At 39.2% G+C, this 8,930-nt stretch overlaps 1 long non-coding RNA gene and 1 pseudogene across 1 annotated transcript; both read right to left on the minus strand.

Moving 5' to 3' along the window:
- Window positions 1-582: 582 nt before the first annotated feature.
- LOC143882621 (uncharacterized) lies at window positions 583-3,069 on the minus strand. Its single transcript, XR_013252283.1, has 4 exons — window positions 2,361-3,069; window positions 2,161-2,270; window positions 2,023-2,079; window positions 583-1,944 (listed from the first exon to the last, which is right to left on the minus strand). It is a non-coding gene; the product is annotated as an uncharacterized LOC143882621 (long non-coding RNA).
- A 945-nt stretch (window positions 3,070-4,014) lies between these two features.
- On the minus strand, window positions 4,015-4,935 carry LOC143882697 (disease resistance protein At4g27190 pseudogene; annotated as a pseudogene).
- Between the last annotated feature and the right edge of the window lie 3,995 nt (window positions 4,936-8,930).

An 8,930-nucleotide genomic window follows, 5' to 3' on the forward strand; every position in this document is an offset into this window, starting at 1 on the left:
TGCACCGTCCCGCGGGTCCAACCATGGGTTCAACCCAATGTGCAATCAAACAAGTAATAGAAAAGTGTAGTGCTTTATAAGCTCTTCTCTTTCTTTTCTCTCATCCGGTACGGGACTATCTTTTCAACTACACTTCTACATCCTTTTGTAAAAGCAAATCTTTCCAAGAAAATATTTTCTTTTTCCCAAACGCTTTTGATAAAACATTTTCCAAAACACTAAAATATGCAAAACATATGATTTTGAAAATCCAAAATCACTAACAGTTTCAGCTCTGCAGGCTCTCCGTGGAATGAAAACTTTGCAACTTTGTCTTGCATCTCCTTGGGTACTGCAAATCCCTGTGATTAGAAGTTCAGAAATGTAAGCTTGCACCTAATGGATTAGATGATGCTACTCTGAAACTTTCCAACATTTTTTTTTGCATGATGAAAGATTTATTAATAAAGGGACCAAGGTGGTCGATACAAAGGAAAACCATGGTCAAGAACCTGCAATAACACTGTTAGAAATTTTTAAAACAATAAAAGAGTTGAAAAGTCAAAGATACCTTTTCTTTTAGTTTAAAAATTTGGAGGGAAGATTCAAATTAATGTTTCCCTCTCTTTTTTTTAAAGTAAAAGATTTTTGTTTGAATAGGGATTTGAACCCAAGACCTTGGTGTGTGTGTTTGAAAAGGGAGCTCTCATTTACAAGTAAAAACAAATAGTCCCACATTGCTTTGGAACAAAATTCTTCTCATCCATATAAGATGGAGAGTTGGAGAAAGGCTTGGGCCTTCAAGGGCTTTAGAATTTGTTGGATCCTAGGCTTTTAGAAGAGAGCAAATCCATGTTCAAAACACACACGCGCGCGCGCCTCACCGAGCGGTGGCCCGAGGCCCGAGTTTGGGTTTGGGTACAATAAAGTATCTTTTTAGTGCTCAAAATGTTTTTTATTTTCCCATTAAAATCAAATCAATTTTAAATCTCCCCACGTTTTTGTTATTAACACCCCTATTAAGTGTGTGAACCGTTTTTTATTTTCCCATCTATAAAAAGGAGAAAACAACACCATTGGAGGACACAGCTTTTACAACGAATTGCTTCTGTTTTCTACCGTCTTCTCCCTTTGTATCTGAGTACTATTCCAAGGAGAGTGACCATGTGGCACGACTCAACCTTTCTTCCTCAAATCTGACTTTACCAACGTTTTCAACAAAACAGATAAGTACAAATTCATTTTTATTTCTTTGGAAATTTAAAACAGTGCTAATTTAGAGACAGAATAACCTATATCTTTTTTGGATTCAATCAAGCCATAAATCAGACCTTGCTGGACCAATCTGTTTTTACAACACTATAGCAAAACAATAGATTCATCATGGATGAAGGAAATCAAACAAGTCCAATTGGGTTCTCTCGGCTCCAACTTTATAACACTGTTTAGAAACCTGTACTATAGAATGACTTGCCCAATGTAAAATTGAATCGACCCGGTATGTCAATAATTGTTTCGGCGAGGTTTTTTATAAAATCGTGCTACTTAAAGGAGTTTTTGAATGACTTGGTAGGGACAAAACCTAGTGCACTCTAGGAGTTTGTAAGCAGCGGTTCCAAGTGATGGCATCGTGCATGATAATCTTGTACTCAAGTGATACAAACCCAAGTAATCGCATTATGACAAATCATAGCTAAAAAATCCAAGATCAAAATGAATACAAGTAGCTAGGTTGTTTGTAATGGATGCTGAGTCACAAGCCTACATTTCTGAACAGCCTTCATTTACCAAATCAACCAAATAAGGCTCACAAAATTCATATATACCAGACTTGGCGATTCTGCATTTCACCTTAAATCCAAGTTTACTATCCAGACAAGAATGCCAATCAGCCTACATTTCTTTCAAGGGAACCCGGTCATGAGGCCTGTCGTGATAAGATGAGTACATTCGTTCTTGCTGAGGCTGAAACCACGAAAACATATCAGTTAATATCAGTTAACATACTCAGTAAAGATGAAAGTATTTAGGAAATGGATTAACCTCATTGTAGTCAACAAAGATTTTGTTTGCTCGCAAATAGGCTTCTATCATTCCCACCTATTATATAAGATAATGCATTAACTTCATTATAAACCTCAGCCGATTCACAATCCACATTAGATAAGGAAAAACACTCACATTTAGGGTTGCGGTGACAACATTGACGATGTCATCGTAGCTTCTGAGGGATTGGAGGGTAAGGGGAAGAAGTGATGAAAAATACCAATGGATTATAAGTATTAGTCCTCCTGCAAGGAAGGGAACACAAAAGGAACAACACTTCATTAGACAAGAAACGAAAGAAAACACAATTTTCCTCATACTAATAATGTAATTACCAGATCAAAAAGAGGTCGAAGATGGGACTTGACGCTTTCGTCCTCCCACTCCAGTGCTTCAAACCATGCTTTTCCTCCTCTAATCCTTTTGAGTTTAGGTACGCTTTGGGGCCCAACTGGAAGTTTCTTTAAATTGAAGCAACCAGATACCCAAAATTTTTTCAAAGAAAGGAAATCGAGAAGTACATGGGACCCTCCTCTATTGTGGCGGTAGCAGAGACTCATAAGCTCAGGGAGGTCCTGTAATTTTATTGCTCGTAATTGAGGCAACACGGCGTCCTTATCCACCACTCCCAGTTCCTCATCCGCTCCTCACACACTTATTATCTCCTCTAGTTCATTACAATCCGATACATCAATATCAACCAATTGTTGAAGATTCTGTGCCAGAGCAAGGGAGAAGAGAGATCTCAAGCTATGGCAATTAGATAAAGTGAGATGCCATAGGCTGTGGGTGATTCCAGGTGGTGGTATGGCCCCGTTCCATAAACTCGTCAGTTTGGGCAGACTTTTCAATTCTAAATTATAGCGGGGTGATGCAGTAGCAGCATGTCCCTCTTCTATAGTCCCCTCATAGTGAAAGATCTCTTCCACCTCTTCACATCTTTCTACTGAGTTCCTCCAAACTTTGCAATCCTAGAAACTGATGATATGAAAGGATATATTTTAATTTCCTACAGTCGTTGATGACCAAAAATCTCAAGTTACCCAAGAATCCATGTGGAAGTCGCCCATGAAAGATTTTATCGAGAATTTTCTACAAAATGGATGAAATGTTCCATTTCAGAGAAATGCTCAAGAGTGAGGTACATCAAGCTATCGAAACCACCACCTTCACCATCTAGGAGGTGTAGAATATTGGTGACACCCTCCCGACAACCCTCCAGCAAGCTAATATGCTGACTTCTTTTCAATAACAATTTAACCCATATTGCTAAAGGGTATAGCATTATCTGAATGGATATACTCTTATCGAAATCATAACAAAACCCTTCACAAAAATCTTGGGGGTAGGTATACTCATACATGCGGATCTTAAATGTTTTGAGTTTCTCCCAGGGATTAGGGGCGTCAAGAGACAAATGTTTGACATCTCTTACTTCGATACATAGATTGGTCAAGCAAGGCAAATACATCACATCTTCAATGCTTGCTTGACTTCCATCTCCGCTGCTGTCTCTTAACTCCCTTCTATATAAGCCTCTTACCTCCCAATGATATAAGCTAGTTCTCATGTCCAAATCTTCTAATTTGGACAATTTTGATATTACATTTGGTGGCACCCTTTCAAGGCAATAAGTTCCTCTAAGATCCAAACACTTGAGATTTGATAAATTTCCTATTTCTACCGGCAATTCTTCTATCCCAGATCTTTACAGGCAAAGTATTTCAAGATTCACCAACCCTCCAAGTAGAGATATATCTTTTAAGCCATGGCAATCATCTAAATACAGCGTCCTGACTTTCATTACGCATTCGAATGACTGTGGCAGTGATGAAATCTTGGTGCGACTTAGATCCAAAACTAAAAGTTCTTTCATTAGTTGAAAGAAATTACCTGGGATGTCAGATATATTCAAGTTCCCTTGCAATAACAAAGTCAGGATTTGTGGGCATTCAGGAAGATCAGGTAGTGTTGTAATATCATTCTCCATTAATGACAGCCTCTTACAAACTCATACTTATGATCAAGCTCCCAAACTCCTTGGCCCGCTCTTACAAGGAACTCATACTTGTGATCAAGCTCTGATGAGATCCATTTGGCCACGTCTCCAGCAACATCGTGCATTTTTATACACCCCTCTCTATCACTATGTAACAACAAGCAACGAGGCTGAAGTTTTTTAAGCAAAAAATGCATTCTACCGGATGCTTCCTCTAAAGTGTCGACCTCCCTGAACAACCCTTCCCCCATCCCATATCTTGTTAATACCTTCACATCAATATCATGATCCCCAGGAAACATGCAACCAAACAAAAAGCACAATTTGGTTTCATCATCATGTCCCAGGTGGTCAAAACTGAGCTTTAGAGGTGAGAACACCTTTCCATACATCTCTTCGATATGTGTCGGTATGGATTTTTTCAATTGTAGCAGCGCATCACTCCACACCAGCAAATCGTTCTTATTACATAGAGCCCTTCCAACAGTCACAATTGCTAAACGTAAACCACCACATTCGTTAGTAACCTCCCTCGCTGTGGCACTCACATCAGGAGACTCAACTATGTCACCTGCATTCTCTTTGAATAGACTCCATGAATCTTCTTTTGATAGGACTTCAACTGGGATTATTATCTGGCTCTTCATCGCATTGCATACCTCTATGCTTTGCGTTGTAAGTATGATTTTGCAACCTTTATGGGTATCTCCATAAGGGATTCCCACCTCCTCTAAGTCCAATCTTTCCCATAAATCATCCAAGATCACAAGGATTCTCTTCTCCCTCTTCAATCTCTGCACCAGCTTTTCCGCTCTAACTGATTGACTCTCTTCTTTAAGTTGCAAGCCTAATTGATCCCCAATCTCGTGTTGGATGTTTTCAATTTGTGGATTTTGAGACACAGCCACCATTACAAACGCATCATAATTTTTTTTCTCTCTTAACCTCTTTGCCCACTTCTTTGATCAAGGTCGTCTTCCCCACGCCTCCCATCCCAAATACCCCGATGATATTTATTCCCTCATTATTCAATGCATCCATGACTGTGATCCTGGCTAAATAGGTGGATTAAAAAACCCTGAAATCTCTTGAAGGCATGGTATTCTCCAGAGGCAACGGAACGTATAAAACGCTACCTAAATCCTTCTCTATGAGTCCTTTGAAAGCTTCTAACTGGCTTGCTGCTTCTTTACCTAACCGATAACGCAAGCTCCAATCAGGACACCATCCCATAAGACATTGCTTGTTCTCTCTCGTTTTTTCATCTATTCTCCTAACATCCACCTCCATGGAATTCACATTTTTAAGCCACTCCTTCACTTCCTGTTTGGGATCTTCTAGATTCTTTTCACCCTCATCTACCAGCCTCTTTATGTCATCCCTCTTCCTTTTCAAATCCCCACACACTTGGCCTTTGAGGTTATCAACATTCCTCTTGCAATGAACAATATAGCCAATCTGACGCCCCGTAATGCCCCATAATTTCTTCACCACCTCCTTTACAACAACACACCCCCCCCCCCCCCCCCCTACAACAATATTCAGAAATTGCATGGACATGGTGAATTCGAGTTTTGCAAATATTATATTACAGCTCTAAAAAATCCAGGACAACTCTGATACTTTTCTTATGTAGCCAAAATGTATAGCACCTCCAAAAGCTCTTACAGTTGGGGTTTGTTTGGTGGGTACAAGAGCTCCAAAGGCCAAAACCAAGATACAAAACGCAAAGGAAAGTAAAACAAATTACTTGAAGCCGAAGGTAAGAAATGGGGTTCAATGGAAGATGAAAGATGGAAATTCTCATCACAGCCTCCACTCTTTCAAATATCACAGTAAAAACCTTACTTTTTTCTCATGCTCTTCTGGTTTTTTCTCGTGCTCTTCTGGTTGTATCTGCACACGCAACAGAATGGGTTCGTTTTTGAAAAAGTACGAGGGATTTGCTAGGGAGCTTTTCTTGTTGCATGCGAGACCACCCACATGTGCTCGCTTTTCAACGATTTTTTGTCTTATTTGCCCAATTCATCTGAGGTGGCTGCTCTCAAATGCAATGCATCCCGAGAAATGCTTCTGCGATGGTCCCTAGTAAATCCCAAAGTAACGACATTTATGGGAAATGATATTTTTACTCCCTTTGTTTTGATAATGGCACTCATACTTTATTAAGCAGTTCTAACTTCTAACTAGTTACTGATACTTCTTCTAACCATGGTTTTAAATTTCGACCGAAATGAAATTTCGGATTTCGGTGGGGACCGAAACCAAAATTTGGCGAAATTGCGCCACGAAAAGTTGAAATTTCGGTAATTTTGGTCAGAAATTTCGAGAAAATGCCCTTTTTATTTTTTTAAAAAAAGTGTTACAAAATTTCATCTTAAATTTCAGAATTTTGGTTCGGAATTTCGAACTGAAATACCAAATTTCGGATTTCGGTGGGGTCCGGTTCTAACTAGTTACTGCTATGGAAAGGAGTAACATAATTCAAACAAGGAAATGCATATACCATTTTCTTTATTTTATATTTTAAAATTGTAAAACAAACAATGCCAGTTTCGTCTTTTATGGTTAAATTAATATAAATGCATTAAAAACCACTTATATTTTTTCATTTTACTTTTTTAATGTCATATAATTCGATTAAAAGACAGTTAGGAAAAGGAAAAATTGCCAATGGGTGACACCAAAATACAAGAATTGTGAATGGGGGACACATTTTTCAAAACTTGTTAAAGAGGGTTGATAACCCCCTTTCGAGAGTTTGATAACCCTATTTAGAGGTTTGATAACCCACTTTTAGAGAGTTGATAATCCCAATTTCTTCCCTCTCTAACAATTTTTCAAAAGTGTGTCCTCCGTTCACAATTCTTGGATTTTGGTGTCCCCATTGGCAATTTTATATGGACAGAAACAAACCACAAAACAAAATTTATGTGCAAATAAATCCAAAGATGCCCGTGTTTTAAAGTTATTATATGAAGTAAAGTTGGGCTTATTATTAAATGGATCATGAACTTGAACCGGGCCTCCACCAAGTTGGGTGCAACTCGGTTCGATTTTTGAGAATTAGGATTAAGCTTTTAGCATAAAATTGAGTGAGGTTCAAGTTTATTTGAAATCGTTTTTTGGCAAAATATCAACCTTGCTCAATTAGTACCAAATGTAATTGTTCAGTGATGCTAGTCTTATAAGCAGTAAAACAGGGCAAAGAGACTCAAATCATTTCCATTGAGGTTGCATCACTTTCCTTAACGTCCAGATTTTTTCTTGGATCAAAGGTTTGATCGATAAAAAACATGTACAGATTTTTCTTGGATCAATTGGTTTGATCGGAATACCCATCAGGCTTTCTTTTGATACGGAACACCCATTTACAACCCACTAGACTCTGAGTTTTGGAGGATGGAACCAGACACCATCTACCATTCTTTATAACAGAATTATACTCATCAACCATTGCATCTCGCCAAATAGAGTTCCCCAATAGCCCGGAAAAGCCAATTAAAAAAAGAAAAGACAAGTTTTGTTTGTGCAATTATTAAAATATGGTTGTGCCGATGTCATTTCCCATAGTGAATAGAGAAAAAAAAAAAAACTTTAAAAACTTTATTTTAACTTGGGATTTGCTGTCGGCTCCATTTACGAGGTTGGTCTGATGTGCGACAGACCAGCCGTGAAAAGCTTTTTTACGATGTACGCTAGCAATTCCCTTTTAACTTTTTGACTGCCGACTATTGCCAGCAAAAACCGATGTTTGAGAGGATAAAAACCGTCATTGAAGAAAACCGTTTATTGTAGTCACCTGCAATCGTATGATGGGTGGCGGTATTATTTTTTTTTAAAAGTATGGCCCGGGGAAAAGGTCTCGGGGGCGCCACGGAGATCTCACTCTGCTCTCCCCTTGACTTATCTAAATCAGAGACCTCCGAGAACAGCTGTTAAAAACTCTTGACGAATATAAAGCTTATGGGATGAGTATCTGCTTTCTACTAGATCTAGGAAAGTTGGGGCCACCCAGTCGAGGTTGGAACTGCAAACACACTGATTTGTGAAGGTATCTAGGCCCAACAGGAGATTTTTATGCCGGCGATTAAAAAACTCTCAGACGGACATCTCTCCCAACCAACTATCTTCCCCATGAGGTGGAATTAGATCAGATCCAACTATTTCCACTGTAGCTTGTAGCTTTCTTTACGGCAATAGGCACCGTGCGAGCGGCTCTAGCTAATAAAGTTGCGAGCCCCTCTACTTTGCTTTGCGTTAAGGCCCCGCTCCTTGTCAGGAAATTGGTCCCTGAATTCGAAGATTCCCCAATGATCGGGAGGATTTCCTTTCCAGCCGGACGGCACGTAACAGAACAGCGTTACGATCAATTCTCACAGAACTCAACAGTAAGATGAAAGAGATTAGCCCAATGACCCATGCATCTATCTCTTGAACTACCCATGATGAACAGTTGACCATAAAAAAGGAATTGGAAAGAACCATTCAATGTTACTTTGCGTGATATCAACCTTGAATGTTATTCCACTTAGCATCTAAAATTTAATTTGAGCCAGGAATTTGCTTTGGGAGGCGTCCGACCTGATCCCAACCTCCATCCTCTAATTCTGTCTTGATTTTCTTTGGGTTATTGTATTTTTCTGTTTGGCCCCCGAACCCAACCTCGACCAGATTTCGGGTTAGATGAGTTCACCACTAAATTGTTCAAGCAACTCTCTATCATAGGCCGTCCATTGTAGGACCCCATCCATGGACCCACAAGATTTCATTTTTTAGACAAGTGAAAGACAGGAGGCATTGTAATTCTCTATTTTGTTCTTATGCTTTGCTTTCTCTCTTCGAAAATCCTTTCCAACGATCCGTTACCATTCCAAGAATCTCGATCTGTTGAAGGGAAATGTCG

The sequence above is a fragment of the Tasmannia lanceolata genome, unplaced genomic scaffold, assembly GCF_043159265.1.
Source record: "Tasmannia lanceolata isolate RefF3 unplaced genomic scaffold, GAP_Taslan_0.1 ptg000008l, whole genome shotgun sequence".
Taxonomy (NCBI): domain Eukaryota; kingdom Viridiplantae; phylum Streptophyta; class Magnoliopsida; order Canellales; family Winteraceae; genus Tasmannia; species Tasmannia lanceolata.